The 16,874-nt window shown below is 54.6% G+C and overlaps 6 non-coding genes and 3 pseudogenes across 6 annotated transcripts; all 9 read left to right on the forward strand.

The window, feature by feature from the left end:
* The first annotated feature begins 1,010 nt into the window (after nucleotides 1–1,010).
* On the forward strand, nucleotides 1,011–1,129 carry LOC141267822 (5S ribosomal RNA). Its single transcript, XR_012321344.1, has one exon. It is a non-coding gene; the product is annotated as a 5S ribosomal RNA (ribosomal RNA).
* A 1,706-nt stretch (nucleotides 1,130–2,835) lies between these two features.
* Nucleotides 2,836–2,954, forward strand: LOC141266403 (5S ribosomal RNA). Its single transcript, XR_012320441.1, has one exon. It is a non-coding gene; the product is annotated as a 5S ribosomal RNA (ribosomal RNA).
* A 1,706-nt stretch (nucleotides 2,955–4,660) lies between these two features.
* On the forward strand, nucleotides 4,661–4,779 carry LOC141266173 (5S ribosomal RNA). Its single transcript, XR_012320227.1, has one exon. It is a non-coding gene; the product is annotated as a 5S ribosomal RNA (ribosomal RNA).
* A 1,706-nt stretch (nucleotides 4,780–6,485) lies between these two features.
* On the forward strand, nucleotides 6,486–6,604 carry LOC141266679 (5S ribosomal RNA). Its single transcript, XR_012320708.1, has one exon. It is a non-coding gene; the product is annotated as a 5S ribosomal RNA (ribosomal RNA).
* A 1,706-nt stretch (nucleotides 6,605–8,310) lies between these two features.
* LOC141266375 (5S ribosomal RNA) lies at nucleotides 8,311–8,439 on the forward strand (annotated as a pseudogene).
* Nucleotides 8,440–10,145: 1,706 nt separating this feature from the next.
* LOC141266560 (5S ribosomal RNA) lies at nucleotides 10,146–10,264 on the forward strand. The gene has a single exon (XR_012320594.1). It is a non-coding gene; the product is annotated as a 5S ribosomal RNA (ribosomal RNA).
* Nucleotides 10,265–12,936: 2,672 nt separating this feature from the next.
* On the forward strand, nucleotides 12,937–13,055 carry LOC141266255 (5S ribosomal RNA). The gene has a single exon (XR_012320306.1). It is a non-coding gene; the product is annotated as a 5S ribosomal RNA (ribosomal RNA).
* Nucleotides 13,056–14,761: 1,706 nt separating this feature from the next.
* LOC141268862 (5S ribosomal RNA) lies at nucleotides 14,762–14,880 on the forward strand (annotated as a pseudogene).
* Nucleotides 14,881–16,586: 1,706 nt separating this feature from the next.
* Nucleotides 16,587–16,705, forward strand: LOC141268062 (5S ribosomal RNA; annotated as a pseudogene).
* The last annotated feature ends 169 nt before the right edge of the window (nucleotides 16,706–16,874 follow it).

Genomic DNA, 16,874 nt, shown 5'->3' on the forward strand with positions numbered 1-16,874 from the left:
AAGCAAAGCAGAGATGGGTTCGGAAATACTTGGTTGGGACACCTCCTGAGAACACCAGGTATTGTAGACAATTTTGATGACGTTTTGCCATCTTGCCCAGCTCGGCTAGCATTGAGTGGCGCCTTGCTGGACACCGACCTTACGTAAAGTAGAGGCTGGAAGTCCCAAGCATCCCAAGCCCCCCAAGACCTCTAAGATAAGGACGCAACCCCGCCGCCTCTACCAGGCCTCACACCGAGCTCCTTGCCACGGCTAGGAGTGCTTATTGACCCCGCAGCCGGCCGTATGCAAATGATGGCGTTAAAAGCATCTCGCGCTGTGAAGGGGCCAGGCATTCAGCAGCTGCCCAGGGGATGGTTTTAGAGGGCGACCGCCTAACGAGGGCCAGCAGAAGTAACGTCTTCTTCTTCAAAGAATCTTGTGTAACTAACCCAATCAGACAGCTGCCCAGGAGCTAACCTCAGTGCTAGGAAGGAGCGGGAGGGAATTGAGGGGGTGGTTCCTGCTAAGGCCCTGAAATAATAATAAGACAGGCAGGAGAGTCTGACGCATGGTGGCGGAAAAGCTGCAGGTGCAAATAGGGAATGTGGTCTCGTGCGAGCAACTTGTGCATGCTCGCTGTGTGTGAGTGTGCGCTTCCTAGGTACGGCGCGCTGCAGACAGTCAAAAGGGTTGCTCCCTTTCATTAAAAGTTAATCCCCGGCTGCAGGCTATTAGAAAGCAACTAACCGCGCTCTACTCACCCTACCCAGGTCTACCGGTGAGTCTCGCCGCTGCTCCCGGCCTGTGGCATTGGCCGCGACGCTGACGTTCCGTCGACAGCGCGGCAGCCGATCAGTGAGCTCAGCGGCTCTGAGCGGGGCGTTCTGTCTACAAGACCTTTTTAAGGAGCCAGCAAAAAAGTGAAGAGAAAAGAAAGCACAAAAGCACCTTGTCTTACTAAGCACTGGAAAGGGCAGCCGGCAACCGGACGTCAAAGTGGAAAAGCAGCAAGTGAGAGGCCTGTCTCTGCCTACGGCCACACCACCCTGAACACGCCCGATCTCGTCTGATCTTGGAAGCTAAGCAGGGTCGGGCCTGGTTAGTACTTGGATGGGAGACCACCTGGGAATACCAGGTGCTGTAGGCTTTTGCCTTTTCTTACTTCCACCAGCAGGGGTCACTCTCCTCTATGCCTTTTTTCCATTCCTTTTTTCACAAGCGCACACATGCTCCTTTCTTCTTTTCATTTGCTTTCTCTCTTGCGCTATTTAATCCTTGCAAAATACCAGCATCCTTCTCATCACCGTGGGCCTCCAGCATTGTTGCTTATTTACTTTTAATACTAGGCTTCTTTTCACCAGGACCAGCGACTCCCGCATGACTGGAGGCAACCACCGCTGACCTGGAGGCAACCACCGGTAACCTGGAGGCCAGTTTACAGCACAACCCAAGCAAAACACCTTTGCAGGCCACACGACCCCCCCGAAGAGCAGCTCAAATTCACTCGCAACCATCTCACCCTCTTCCTTCATTCACTCCTGGGCGTTTCGCTCCACCCCAAGTTGCGGGTCCAGCTTGCTCTTTCTGTCACATCCCCGCGATGAACGGTTTAGCCTGCAGGAGACCCTGCGCCGAGCCATTTTTAAACACATCTGATGCGGCAGGTGTTTCATTGCTCAACAAACAACACCTATAGGGACGGCACAGCCTATGCATCGGTCCTTCGGAGACCGCCCCAGAACGGCCAGAGTTCTCGTCCCCACGCGAGCCTGAGGAAGGCTGGCCGAGCGATGGGCCAAGCAGCGTCTACTGGCCATACCATCTTGGATACGTCCGATCTCGGAAGCAAAGCAGAGATGGGTTCGGAAATACTTGGTTGGGACACCTCCTGAGAACACCAGGTATTGTAGACAATTTTGATGACGTTTTGCCATCTTGCCCAGCTCGGCTAGCATTGAGTGGCGCCTTGCTGGACACCGACCTTACGTAAAGTAGAGGCTGGAAGTCCCAAGCATCCCAAGCCCCCCAAGACCTCTAAGATAAGGACGCAACCCCGCCGCCTCTACCAGACCTCACACCGAGCTCCTTGCCACGGCTAGGAGTGCTTATTGACCCCGCAGCCGGCCGTATGCAAATGATGGCGTTAAAAGCATCTCGCGCTGTGAAGGGGCCAGGCTTTCAGCAGCTGCCCAGGGGATGGTTTTAGAGGGCGACCGCCTAACGAGGGCCAGCAGAAGTAACGTCTTCTTCTTCAAAGAATCTTGTGTAACTAACCCAATCAGACAGCTGCCCAGGAGCTAACCTCAGTGCTAGGAAGGAGCGGGAGGGAATTGAGGGGGTGGTTCCTGCTAAGGCCCTGAAATAATAATAAGACAGGCAGGAGAGTCTGACGCATGGTGGCGGAAAAGCTGCAGGTGCAAATAGGGAATGTGGTCTCGTGCGAGCAACTTGTGCATGCTCGCTGTGTGTGAGTGTGCGCTTCCTAGGTACGGCGCGATGCAGACAGTCAAAAGGGTTGCTCCCTTTCATTAAAAGTTAATCCCCGGCTGCAGGCTATTAGAAAGCAACTAACCGCGCTCTACTCACCCTACCCAGGTCTACCGGTGAGTCTCGCCGCTGCTCCCGGCCTGTGGCATTGGCCGCGACGCTGACGTTCCGTCGACAGCGCGGCAGCCGATCAGTGAGCTCAGCGGCTCTGAGCGGGGCGTTCTGTCTACAAGACCTTTTTAAGGAGCCAGCAAAAAAGTGAAGAGAAAAGAAAGCACAAAAGCACCTTGTCTTACTAAGCACTGGAAAGGGCAGCCGGCAACCGGACGTCAAAGTGGAAAAGCAGCAAGTGAGATGCTTGTCTCTGCTTACGGCCACACCACCCTGAACACGCCCGATCTCGTCTGATCTCGGAGGCTAAGCAGGGTCAGGCCTGGTTAGTACTTGGATGGGAGACCGCCTGGGAATACCAGGTGCTGTAGGCTTTTGCCTTTTCTTACTTCCACCAGCAGGGGTCACTCTCCTCTATGCCTTTTTTCCATTCCTTTTTTCACAAGCGCACACATGCTCCTTTCTTCTTTTCATTTGCTTTCTCTCTTGCGCTATTTAATCCTTGCAAAATACCAGCATCCTTCTCATCACCGTGGGCCTCCAGCATTGTTGCTTATTTACTTTTAATACTAGGCTTCTTTTCACCAGGACCAGCGACTCCCGCATGACTGGAGGCAACCACCGCTGACCTGGAGGCAACCACCGGTAACCTGGAGGCCAGTTTACAGCACAACCCAAGCAAAACACCTTTGCAGGCCACACGACCCCCCTGAAGAGCAGCTCAAATTCACTCGCAACCATCTCACCCTCTTCCTTCATTCACTCCTGGGCGTTTCGCTCCACCCCAAGTTGCGGGTCCAGCTTGCTCTTTCTGTCACATCCCCGCGATGAACGGTTTAGCCTGCAGGAGACCCTGCGCCGAGCCATTTTTAAACACATCTGATGCGGCAGGTGTTTCATTGCTCAACAAACAACACCTATAGGGACGGCACAGCCTATGCATCGGTCCTTCGGAGACCGCCCCAGAACGGCCAGAGTTCTCGTCCCCACGCGAGCCTGAGGAAGGCTGGCCAGGCGATGGGCCAAGCAGCGTCTACTGGCCATACCACCTTGGATACGTCTGATCTCGGAAGCAAAGCAGAGATGGGTTCGGAAATACTTGGTTGGGACACCTCCTGAGAACACCAGGTATTGTAGACAATTTTGATGACGTTTTGCCATCTTGCCCAGCTCGGCTAGCATTGAGTGGCGCCTTGCTGGACACCGACCTTACGTAAAGTAGAGGCTGGAAGTCCCAAGCATCCCAAGCCCCCCAAGACCTCTAAGATAAGGACGCAACCCCGCCGCCTCTACCAGGCCTCACACCGAGCTCCTTGCCACGGCTAGGAGTGCTTATTGACCCCGCAGCCGGCCGTATGCAAATGATGGCGTTAAAAGCATCTCGCGCTGTGAAGGGGCCAGGCTTTCAGCAGCTGCCCAGGGGATGGTTTTAGAGGGCGACCGCCTAACGAGGGCCAGCAGAAGTAACGTCTTCTTCTTCAAAGAATCTTGTGTAACTAACCCAATCAGACAGCTGCCCAGGAGCTAACCTCAGTGCTAGGAAGGAGCGGGAGGGAATTGAGGGGGTGGTTCCTGCTAAGGCCCTGAAATAATAATAAGACAGGCAGGAGAGTCTGACGCATGGTGGCGGAAAAGCTGCAGGTGCAAATAGGGAATGTGGTCTCGTGCGAGCAACTTGTGCATGCTCGCTGTGTGTGAGTGTGCGCTTCCTAGGTACGGCGCGCTGCAGACAGTCAAAAGGGTTGCTCCCTTTCATTAAAAGTTAATCCCCGGCTGCAGGCTATTAGAAAGCAACTAACCGCGCTCTACTCACCCTACCCAGGTCTACCGGTGAGTCTCGCCGCTGCTCCCGGCCTGTGGCATTGGCCGCGACGCTGACGTTCCGTCGACAGCGCGGCAGCCGATCAGTGAGCTCAGCGGCTCTGAGCGGGGCGTTCTGTCTACAAGACCTTTTTAAGGAGCCAGCAAAAAAGTGAAGAGAAAAGAAAGCACAAAAGCACCTTGTCTTACTAAGCACTGGAAAGGGCAGCCGGCAACCGGACGTCAAAGTGGAAAAGCAGCAAGTGAGAGGCCTGTCTCTGCCTACGGCCACACCACCCTGAACACGCCCGATCTCGTCTGATCTCGGAAGCTAAGCAGGGTTGGGCCTGGTTAGTACTTGGATGGGAGACCGCCTGGGAATACCAGGTGCTGTAGGCTTTTGCCTTTTCTTACTTCCACCAGCAGGGGTCACTCTCCTCTATGCCTTTTTTCCATTCCTTTTTTCACAAGCGCACACATGCTCCTTTCTTCTTTTCATTTGCTTTCTCTCTTGCGCTATTTAATCCTTGCAAAATACCAGCATCCTTCTCATCACCGTGGGCCTCCAGCATTGTTGCTTATTTACTTTTAATACTAGGCTTCTTTTCACCAGGACCAGCGACTCCCGCATGACTGGAGGCAACCACCGCTGACCTGGAGGCAACCACCGGTAACCTGGAGGCCAGTTTACAGCACAACCCAAGCAAAACACCTTTGCAGGCCACACGACCCCCCCGAAGAGCAGCTCAAATTCACTCGCAACCATCTCACCCTCTTCCTTCATTCACTCCTGGGCGTTTCGCTCCACCCCAAGTTGCGGGTCCAGCTTGCTCTTTCTGTCACATCCCCGCGATGAACGGTTTAGCCTGCAGGAGACCCTGCGCCGAGCCATTTTTAAACACATCTGATGCGGCAGGTGTTTCATTGCTCAACAAACAACACCTATGGGGACGGCACAGCCTATGCATCGGTCCTTCGGAGACCGCCCCAGAACGGCCAGAGTTCTCGTCCCCACGCGAGCCTGAGGAAGGCTGGCCAGGCGATGGGCCAAGCAGCGTCTACTGGCCATACCACCGTGGATACGTCCGATCTCGGAAGCAAAGCAGAGATGGGTTCGGAAATACTTGGTTGGGACACCTCCTGAGAACACCAGGTATTGTAGACAATTTTGATGACGTTTTGCCATCTTGCCCAGCTCGGCTAGCATTGAGTGGCGCCTTGCTGGACACCGACCTTACGTAAAGTAGAGGCTGGAAGTCCCAAGCATCCCAAGCCCCCCAAGACCTCTAAGATAAGGACGCAACCCCGCCGCCTCTACCAGGCCTCACACCGAGCTCCTTGCCACGGCTAGGAGTGCTTATTGACCCCGCAGCCGGCCGTATGCAAATGATGGCGTTAAAAGCATCTCGCGCTGTGAAGGGGCCAGGCTTTCAGCAGCTGCCCAGGGGATGGTTTTAGAGGGCGACCGCCTAACGAGGGCCAGCAGAAGTAACGTCTTCTTCTTCAAAGAAGCTTGTGTAACTAACCCAATCAGACAGCTGCCCAGGAGCTAACCTCAGTGCTAGGAAGGAGCGGGAGGGAATTGAGGGGGTGGTTCCTGCTAAGGCCCTGAAATAATAATAAGACAGGCAGGAGAGTCTGACGCATGGTGGCGGAAAAGCTGCAGGTGCAAATAGGGAATGTGGTCTCGTGCGAGCAACTTGTGCATGCTCGCTGTGTGTGAGTGTGCGCTTCCTAGGTACGGCGCGCTGCAGACAGTCAAAAGGGTTGCTCCCTTTCATTAAAAGTTAATCCCCGGCTGCAGGCTATTAGAAAGCAACTAACCGCGCTCTACTCACCCTACCCAGGTCTACCGGTGAGTCTCGCCGCTGCTCCCGGCCTGTGGCATTGGCCGCGACGCTGACGTTCCGTCGACAGCGCGGCAGCCGATCAGTGAGCTCAGCGGCTCTGAGCGGGGCGTTCTGTCTACAAGACCTTTTTAAGGAGCCAGCAAAAAAGTGAAGAGAAAAGAAAGCACAAAAGCACCTTGTCTTACTAAGCACTGGAAAGGGCAGCCGGCAACCGGACGTCAAAGTGGAAAAGCAGCAAGTGAGAGGCCTGTCTCTGCCTATGGCCACACCACCCTTAACACGCCCGATCTTGTCTGATCTCGGAAGCTAAGCAGGGTCAGGCCTGGTTAGTACTTGGATGGGAGACCGCCTGGGAATACCAGGTGCTGTAGGCTTTTGCCTTTTCTTACTTCCACCAGCAGGGGTCACTCTCCTCTATGCCTTTTTTCCATTCCTTTTTTCACAAGCGCACACATGCTCCTTTCTTCTTTTCATTTGCTTTCTCTCTTGCGCTATTTAATCCTTGCAAAATACCAGCATCCTTCTCATCACCGTGGGCCTCCAGCATTGTTGCTTATTTACTTTTAATACTAGGCTTCTTTTCACCAGGACCAGCGACTCCCGCATGACTGGAGGCAACCACCGCTGACCTGGAGGCAACCACCGGTAACCTGGAGGCCAGTTTACAGCACAACCCAAGCAAAACACCTTTGCAGGCCACACGACCCCCCCGAAGAGCAGCTCAAATTCACTCGCAACCATCTCACCCTCTTCCTTCATTCACTCCTGGGCGTTTCGCTCCACCCCAAGTTGCGGGTCCAGCTTGCTCTTTCTGTCACATCCCCGCGATGAACGGTTTAGCCTGCAGGAGACCCTGCGCCGAGCCATTTTTAAACACATCTGATGCGGCAGGTGTTTCATTGCTCAACAAACAACACCTATAGGGACGGCACAGCCTATGCATCGGTCCTTCGGAGACCGCCCCAGAACGGCCAGAATTCTCGTCCCCACGCGAGCCTGAGGAAGGCTGGCCGGGCGATGGGCCAAGCAGCGTCTACTGTCCATACCACCTTGGATACGTCCGATCTCGGAAGCAAAGCAGAGATGGGTTCGGAAATACTTGGTTGGGACACCTCCTGAGAACACCAGGTATTGTAGACAATTTTGATGACGTTTTGCCATCTTGCCCAGCTCGGCTAGCATTGAGTGGCGCCTTGCTGGACACCGACCTTACGTAAAGTAGAGGCTGGAAGTCCCAAGCCTCCCAAGCCCCCCAAGACCTCTAAGATAAGGACGCAACCCCGCCGCCTCTACCAGGCCTCACACCGAGCTCCTTGCCACGGCTAGGAGTGCTTATTGACCCCGCAGCCGGCCGTATGCAAATGATGGCGTTAAAAGCATCTCGCGCTGTGAAGGGGCCAGGCTTTCAGCAGCTGCCCAGGGGATGGTTTTAGAGGGCGACCGCCTAACGAGGGCCAGCAGAAGTAACGTCTTCTTCTTCAAAGAAGCTTGTGTAACTAACCCAATCAGACAGCTGCCCAGGAGCTAACCTCAGTGCTAGGAAGGAGCGGGAGGGAATTGAGGGGGTGGTTCCTGCTAAGGCCCTGAAATAATAATAAGACAGGCAGGAGAGTCTGACGCATGGTGGCGGAAAAGCTGCAGGTGCAAATAGGGAATGTGGTCTCGTGCGAGCAACTAGTGCATGCTCGCTGTGTGTGAGTGTGCGCTTCCTAGGTACGGCGCGCTGCAGACAGTCAAAAGGGTTGCTCCCTTTCATTAAAAGTTAATCCCCGGCTGCAGGCTATTAGAAAGCAACTAACCGCGCTCTACTCACCCTACCCAGGTCTACCGGTGAGTCTCGCCGCTGCTCCCGGCCTGTGGCATTGGCCGCGACGCTGACGTTCCGTCGACAGCGCGGCAGCCGATCAGTGAGCTCAGCGGCTCTGAGCGGGGCGTTCTGTCTACAAGACCTTTTTAAGGAGCCAGCAAAAAAGTGAAGAGAAAGGAAAGCACAAAAGCACCTTGTCTTACTAAGCACTGGAAAGGGCAGCCGGCAACCGGCCGTCAAAGTGGAAAAGCAGCAAGTGAGAGGCCTGTCTGTGCCTACGGCCACACCACCCTGAACACGCCCGATCTCGCCCGATCTCGTCTGATCTCGGAAGCTAAGCAGGGTCGGGCCTGGTTAGTACTTGGATGGGAGACCGCCTGGGAATACCAGGTGCTGTAGGCTTTTGCCTTTTCTTACTTCCACCAGCAGGGGTCACTCTCCTCTATGCCTTTTTTCCATTCCTTTTTTCACAAGCGCACACATGCTCCTTTCTTCTTTTCATTTGCTTTCTCTCTTGCGCTATTTAATCCTTGCAAAATACCAGCATCCTTCTCATCACCGTGGGCCTCCAGCATTGTTGCTTATTTACTTTTAATACTAGGCTTCTTTTCACCAGGACCAGCGACTCCCGCATGACTGGAGGCAACCACCGCTGACCTGGAGGCAACCACTGGTAACCTGGAGGCCAGTTTACAGCACAACCCAAGCAAAACACCTTTGCAGGCCACACGACCACCCCGAAGAGCAGCTCAAATTCACTCGCAACCATCTCACCCTCTTCCTTCATTCACTCCTGGGCGTTTCGCTCCACCCCAAGTTGCGGGTCCAGCTTGCTCTTTCTGTCACATCCCCGCGATGAACGGTTTAGCCTGCAGGAGACCCTGCGCCGAGCCATTTTTAAACACATCTGATGCGGCAGGTGTTTCATTGCTCAACAAACAACACCTATGGGGACGGCACAGCCTATGCATCGGTCCTTCGGAGACCGCCCCAGAACGGCCAGAGTTCTCGTCCCCACGCGAGCCTGAGGAAGGCTGGCCGGGCGATGGGCCAAGCAGCGTCTACTGGCCATACCACCTTGGATACGTCCGATCTCGGAAGCAAAGCAGAGATGGGTTCGGAAATACTTGGTTGGGACACCTCCTGAGAACACCAGGTATTGTAGACAATTTTGATGACGTTTTGCCATCTTGCCCAGCTCGGCTAGCATTGAGTGGCGCCTTGCTGGACACCGACCTTACGTAAAGTAGAGGCTGGAAGTCCCAAGCATCCCAAGCCCCCCAAGACCTCTAAGATAAGGACGCAACCCCGCCGCCTCTACCAGGCCTCACACCGAGCTCCTTGCCACGGCTAGGAGTGCTTATTGACCCCGCAGCCGGCCGTATGCAAATGATGGCGTTAAAAGCATCTCGCGCTGTGAAGGGGCCAGGCTTTCAGCAGCTGCCCAGGGGATGGTTTTAGAGGGCGACCGCCTAACGAGGGCCAGCAGAAGTAACGTCTTCTTCTTCAAAGAATCTTGTGTAACTAACCCAATCAGACAGCTGCCCAGGAGCTAACCTCAGTGCTAGGAAGGAGCCGGAGGGAATTGAGGGGGTGGTTCCTGCTAAGGCCCTGAAATAATAATAAGACAGGCAGGAGAGTCTGACGCATGGTGGCGGAAAAGCTGCAGGTGCAAATAGGGAATGTGGTCTCGTGCGAGCAACTTGTGCATGCTCGCTGTGTGTGAGTGTGCGCTTCCTAGGTACGGCGCGCTGCAGACAGTCAAAAGGGTTGCTCCCTTTCATTAAAAGTTAATCCCCGGCTGCAGGCTATTAGAAAGCAACTAACCGCGCTCTACTCACCCTACCCAGGTCTACCGGTGAGTCTCGCCGCTGCTCCCGGCCTGTGGCATTGGCCGCGACGCTGACGTTCCGTCGACAGCGCGGCAGCCGATCAGTGAGCTCAGCGGCTCTGAGCGGGGCGTTCTGTCTACAAGACCTTTTTAAGGAGCCAGCAAAAAAGTGAAGAGAAAAGAAAGCACAAAAGCACCTTGTCTTACTAAGCACTGGAAAGGGCAGCCGACAACCGGACGTCAAAGTGGAAAAGCAGCACGTGAGAGGCCTGTCTCTGCCTATGGCCACACCACCCTGAACACGCCCGATCTCGTCTGATCTCAGAAGCTAAGCAGGGTTGGGACTGGTTAGTACTTGGATGGGAGACCGCCTGGGAATACCAGGTGCTGTAGGCTTTTGCCTTTTCTTACTTCCACCAGCAGGGGTCCCTCTCCTCTATGCCTTTTTTCCATTCCTTTTTTCACAAGCGCACACATGCTCCTTTCTTCTTTTCATTTGCTTTCTCTCTTGCGCTATTTAATCCTTGCAAAATACCAGCATCCTTCTCATCACCGTGGGCCTCCAGCATTGTTGCTTATTTACTTTTAATACTAGGCTTCTTTTCACCAGGACCAGCGACTCCCGCATGACTGGAGGCAACCACCGCTGACCTGGAGGCAACCACCGGTAACCTGGAGGCCAGTTTACAGCACAACCCAAGCAAAACACCTTTGCAGGCCACACGACCCCCCCGAAGAGCAGCTCAAATTCACTCGCAACCATCTCACCCTCTTCCTTCATTCACTCCTGGGCGTTTCGCTCCACCCCAAGTTGCGGGTCCAGCTTGCTCTTTCTGTCACATCCCCGCGATGAACGGTTTAGCCTGCAGGAGACCCTGCGCCGAGCCATTTTTAAACACATCTGATGCGGCAGGCGTTTCATTGCTCAACAAACAACACCTATAGGGACGGCACAGCCTATGCATCGGTCCTTCGGAAACCGCCCCAGAACGGCCAGAGTTCTCATCCCCACGCGAGCCTGAGGAAGGCTGGCCGGGCGATGGGCCAAGCAGCGTCTACTGGCCATACCACCTTGGATACGTCCGATCTCGGAAGCAAAGCAGAGATGGGTTCGGAAATACTTGGTTGGGACACCTCCTGAGAACACCAGGTATTGTAGACAATTTTGATGACGTTTTGCCATCTTGCCCAGCTCGGCTAGCATTGAGTGGCGCCTTGCTGGACACCGACCTTACGTAAAGTAGAGGCTGGAAGTCCCAAGCATCCCAAGCCCCCCAAGACCTCTAAGATAAGGACGCAACCCCGCCGCCTCTACCAGGCCTCACACCGAGCTCCTTGCCACGGCTAGGAGTGCTTATTGACCCCGCAGCCGGCCGTATGCAAATGATGGCGTTAAAAGCATCTCGCGCTGTGAAGGGGCTAGGCTTTCAGCAGCTGCCCAGGGGATGGTTTTAGAGGGCGACCGCCTAACGAGGGCCAGCAGAAGTAACGTCTTCTTCTTCAAAGAATCTTGTGTAACTAACCCAATCAGACAGCTGCCCAGGAGCTAATGACGCGCCCCTGGGCCTGTGTCGCGCTGCGTTGCGCACGCGGGAGCTTACCCGGAGCCGGATCTCTTGAGGGTTGTAGTCTCGTGGCGGTGACCCGGTCCGTTCCCAGGGAGTCAAACTGAGCGGCGATGTAACAGCGGTAGATGCAGGACGACTACGCCACCCGTTGAATGCAGCTATGGAGCTGCCGCTGCAGGACAGTCCGCTGAGGCCGGTGGATGGATGGTGCAGCGTAGATGGTATAACCCCCAACGGGAGGGGTATGGCCTCAGGGTAGCAGATGTGGATGATGGGGGTAGCAGGAACCACTCAGAGACGGTGCGGTGTAATTCAGGGTCTTTACTGGTAACAACGATAGACCCTCCCGGAGTACTTGCTAGTGAACGGGGCCTGGTCAGTCCTTGAGCAGATGGGATCTCCCCTGGCCAGGCGGAGTTGTAGGCCTCCCAAACTGACTGTACTCTTCTGGCTACCTTGCTAGAAGCGGATATAAGTAGCCCACGTCCCTGAGTGTACCGTGTGATGCTCACCCGTATGGCCGGTGACTCGGGGCCTTCTAATGGCTTCCGCTCCACGATGGCGGTGCTGGTCCCACGCGTGTGACCGTGCCTTCGGGTTTCTGGGCCTGAGGACCTGAAATCCCCTGCCGGTCGGCTTATGCTGCTGGGTAAGAGTTAGTCCCCACAGCCTCGGACGCCGGGTCCGGTAAGAAAGCTTCTCAGTCAGGGCGAGCTCTGCAGCTGCCAGCCCTTGACTCGTAGTAGTATTGCTTCTGCTGTTTTTTGTCTCTACTCTCCTTGACTGCTAACCCTGCTTCAGCCCCGGGTTTATATAGGGGAAGTTCTTCCCCTCCCAAGACTGGGCAGGAGGTGTGGCATGCACAGGATCCCTGACCAAAGGACCTCCCACCTGCTCTCAGACATAACATCTCTATCACTGTGGCAACCAGACCCCTGGGGTGTCACACTAACCTCAGTGCTAGGAAGGAGCGGGAGGGAATTGAGGGGGTGGTTCCTGCTAAGGCCCTGAAATAATAATAAGACAGGAGAGTCTGACGCATGGTGGCGGAAAAGCTGCAGGTGCAAATAGGGAATGTGGTCTCGTGCGAGCAACTTGTGCATGCTCGATGTGTGTGAGTGTGCGCTTCCTAGGTACGGCGCGCTGCAGACAGTCAAAAGGGTTGCTCCCTTTCATTAAAAGTTAATCCCCGGCTGCAGGCTATTAGAAAGCAACTAACCGCGCTCTACTCACCCTACCCAGGTCTACCGGTGAGTCTCGCCGCTGCTCCCAGCCTGTGGCATTGGCCGCGACGCTGACGTTCCGTCGACAGCGCGGCAGCCGAACAGTGAGCTCAGCGGCTCTGAGCGGGGCGTTCTGTCTACAAGACCTTTTTAAGGAGCCAGCAAAAAAGTGAAGAGAAAAGAAAGCACAAAAGCACCTTGTCTTACTAAGCACTGGAAAGGGCAGCCGGCAACCGGACGTCAAAGTGGAAAAGCAGCAAGTGAGAGGCCTGTCTCTGCCTACGGCCACACCACCCTGAACATGCCCGATCTTGTCTGATCTTGGAAGCTAAGCAGGGTTGGGCCTGGTTAGTACTTGGATGGGAGACCGCCTGGGAATACCAGGTGCTGTAGGCTTTTGCTTTTTCTTACTTCCACCAGCAGGGGTCACTCTCCTCTATGCCTTTTTTCCATTCCTTTTTTCACAAGCGCACACATGCTCCTTTCTTCTTTTCATTTGCTTTCTCTCTTGCGCTATTTAATCCTTGCAAAATACCAGCATCCTTCTCATCACCGTGGACCTCCAGCATTGTTGCTTATTTACTTTTAATACTAGGCTTCTTTTCACCAGGACCAGCGACTCCCGCATGACTGGAGGCAACCACCGCTGACCTGGAGGCAACCACCGGTAACCTGGAGGCCAGTTTACAGCACAACCCAAGCAAAACACCTTTGCAGGCCACACGACCCCATCGAAGAGCAGCTCAAATTCACTCGCAACCATCTCACCCTCTTCCTTCATTCACTCCTGGGCGTTTCGCTCCACCCCAAGTTGCGGGTCCAGCTTGCTCTTTCTGTCACATCCCCGCGATGAACGGTTTAGCCTGCAGGAGACCCTGCGCCGAGCCATTTTTAAACACATCTGATGCGGCAGGTGTTTCATTGCTCAACAAACAACACCTATAGGGACGGCACAGCCTATGCATCGGTCCTTCGGAGACCGCCCCAGAACGGCCAGAGTTCTCGTCCCCACGCGAGCCTGAGGAAGGCTGGCCGGGCGATGGGCCAAGCAGCGTCTACTGGCCATACCACCTTGGATACGTCCGATCTCGGAAGCAAAGCAGAGATGGGTTCGGAAATACTTGGTTGGGACACCTCCTGAGAACACCAGGTATTGTAGACAATTTTGATGACGTTTTGCCATCTTGCCCAGCTCGGCTAGCATTGAGTGGCGCCTTGCTGGACACCGACCTTACGTAAAGTAGAGGCTGGAAGTCCCAAGCCTCCCAAGCCCCCCAAGACCTCTAAGATAAGGACGCAACCCCGCCGCCTCTACCAGGCCTCACACCGAGCTCCTTGCCACGGCTAGGAGTGCTTATTGACCCCGCAGCCGGCCGTATGCAAATGATGGCGTTAAAAGCATCTCGCGCTGTGAAGGGGCCAGGCTTTCAGCAGCTGCCCAGGGGATGGTTTTAGAGGGCGACCGCCTAACGAGGGCCAGCAGAAGTAACGTCTTCTTCTTCAAAGAATCTTGTGTAACTAACCCAATCAGACAGCTGCCCAGGAGCTAACCTCAGTGCTAGGAAGGAGCGGGAGGGAATTGAGGGGGTGGTTCCTGCTAAGGCCCTGAAATAATAATAAGACAGGCAGGAGAGTCTGACGCATGGTGGCGGAAAAGCTGCAGGTGCAAATAGGGAATGTGGTCTCGTGCGAGCAACTTGTGCATGCTCGCTGTGTGTGAGTGTGCGCTTCCTAGGTACGGCGCGCTGCAGACAGTCAAAAGGGTTGCTCCCTTTCATTAAAAGTTAATCCCCGGCTGCAGGCTATTAGAAAGCAACTAACCGCGCTCTACTCACCCTACCCAGGTCTACCGGTGAGTCTCGCCGCTGCTCCCGGCCTGTGGCATTGGCCGCGACGCTGACGTTCCGTCGACAGCGCGGAAGCAGATCAGTGAGCTCAGCGGCTGTGAGCGGGGCGTTCTGTCTAAAAGACCTTTTTAAGGAGCCAGCAAAAAAGTGAAGAGAAAGGAAAGCACAAAAGCACCTTGTCTTACTAAGCACTGGAAAGGGCAGCCGGCAACCGGACGTCAAAGTAGAAAAGCAGCAAGTGAGAGGCCCGTCTCTGCCTATGGCCACACCACTCTGAACACACCTGATCTTGTCTGATCTTGGATTATAAGCAGGGTTGGGCCTGGTTAGTATTTGGATGGGAGACTGCCTGGGAATACCAGGTGCTGTAGGCTTTTGCTTTTTCTTACTTCCACCAGCAGGGGTCACTCTCCTCTATGCCTTTTTTCCATTCCTTTTTTCACAAGCGCACACATGCTCCTTTCTTCTTTTCATTTGCTTTCTCTCTTGCGCTATTTAATCCTTGCAAAATACCACCATCCTTCTCATCACCGTGGGCCTCCAGCATTGTTGCTTATTTACTTTTAATACTAGGCTTCTTTTCACCAGGACCAGCGACTCCCGCATGACTGGAGGCAACCACCGGTAACCTGGAGGCAACCACCGGTAACCTGGAGGCCAGTTTACAGCACAACCCAAGCAAAACACCTTTGCAGGCCACACGACCACCCCGAAGAGCAGCTCAAATTCACTCGCAACCATCTCACCCTCTTCCTTCATTCACTCCTGGGCGTTTCGCTCCACCCCAAGTTGTGGGTCCAGCTTGCTCTTTCTGTCACATCCCCGCGATGAACGGTTTAGCCTGCAGGAGACCCTGCGCCGAGCCATTTTTAAACACATCTGATGCGGCAGGTGTTTCATTGCTCAACAAACAACACCTATAGGGACGGCACAGCCTATGCATCGGTCCTTCGGAGACCGCCCCAGAACGGCCAGAGTTCTCGTCCCCACGCGAGCCTGAGGAAGGCTGGCCGGGCGATGGGCCAAGCAGCGTCTACTGGCCATACCACCTTGGATACGTCCGATCTCGGAAGCAAAGCAGAGATGGGTTCGGAAATACTTGGTTGGGACACCTCCTGAGAACACCAGGTATTGTAGACAATTTTGATGACGTTTTGCCATCTTGCCCAGCTCGGCTAGCATTGAGTGGCGCCTTGCTGGACACCGACCTTACGTAAAGTAGAGGCTGGAAGTCCCAAGCATCCCAAGCCCCCCAAGACCTCTAAGATAAGGACGCAACCCCGCCGCCTCTACCAGGCCTCACACCGAGCTCCTTGCCACGGCTAGGAGTGCTTATTGACCCCGCAGCCGGCCGTATGCAAATGATGGCGTTAAAAGCATCTCGCGCTGTGAAGGGGCCAGGCTTTCAGCAGCTGCCCCGGGGATGGTTTTAGAGGGCGACCGCCTAACAAGGGCCAGCAGAAGTAACGTCTTCTTCTTCAAAGAATCTTGTGTAACTAACCCAATCAGACAGCTGCCCAGGAGCTAACCTCAGTGCTAGGAAGGAGCGGGAGGGAATTGAGGGGGTGGTTCCTGCTAAGGCCCTGAAATAATAATAAGACAGGCAGGAGAGTCTGACGCATGGTGGCGGAAAAGCTGCAGGTGCAAATAGGGAATGTGGTCTCGTGCGAGCAACTTGTGCATGCTCGCTGTGTGTGAGTGTGCGCTTCCTAGGTACGGCGCGCTGCAGACAGTCAAAAGGGTTGCTCCCTTTCATTAAAAGTTAATCCCCGGCTGCAGGCTATTAGAAAGCAACTAACCGCGCTCTACTCACCCTACCCAGGTCTACCGGTGAGTCTCGCCGCTGATCCCGGCCTGTGGCATTGGCCGCGACGCTGACGTTCCGTCGACAGCGCGGCAGCCGATCAGTGAGCTCAGCGGCTCTGAGCGGGGCATTCTGTCTACAAGACCTTTTTAAGGAGCCAGCAAAAAAGTGAAGAGAAAGGAAAGCACAAAAGCACCTTGTCTTACTAAGCACTGGAAAGGGCAGCCGGCAACCGGACGTCAAAGTAGAAAAGCAGCAAGTGAGAGGCCCGTCTCTGCCTATGGCCACACCACCCTGAACACACCTGATCTTGTCTGATCTTGGATTATAAGCAGGGTTGGGCCTGGTTAGTACTTGGATGGGAGACCACCTGGGAATACCAGGTGCTCTAGGCTTTTGCCTTTTCTTACTTCCACCAGCAGGGGTCACTCTCCTCTATGCCTTTTTTCCATTCCTTTTTTCACAAGCGCACACATGCTCCTTTCTTCTTTTCATTTGCTTTCTCTCTTGCGCTATTTAATCCTTGCAAAATACCAGCATCCTTCTCATCACCGTGGGCCTCCA

Source organism: Phyllobates terribilis, unplaced genomic scaffold, assembly GCF_046119375.1.
Source record: "Phyllobates terribilis strain yellow unplaced genomic scaffold, ASM4611937v1 Scaffold_4__5_contigs__length_816908805, whole genome shotgun sequence".
NCBI classification, from domain to species: domain Eukaryota; kingdom Metazoa; phylum Chordata; class Amphibia; order Anura; family Dendrobatidae; genus Phyllobates; species Phyllobates terribilis.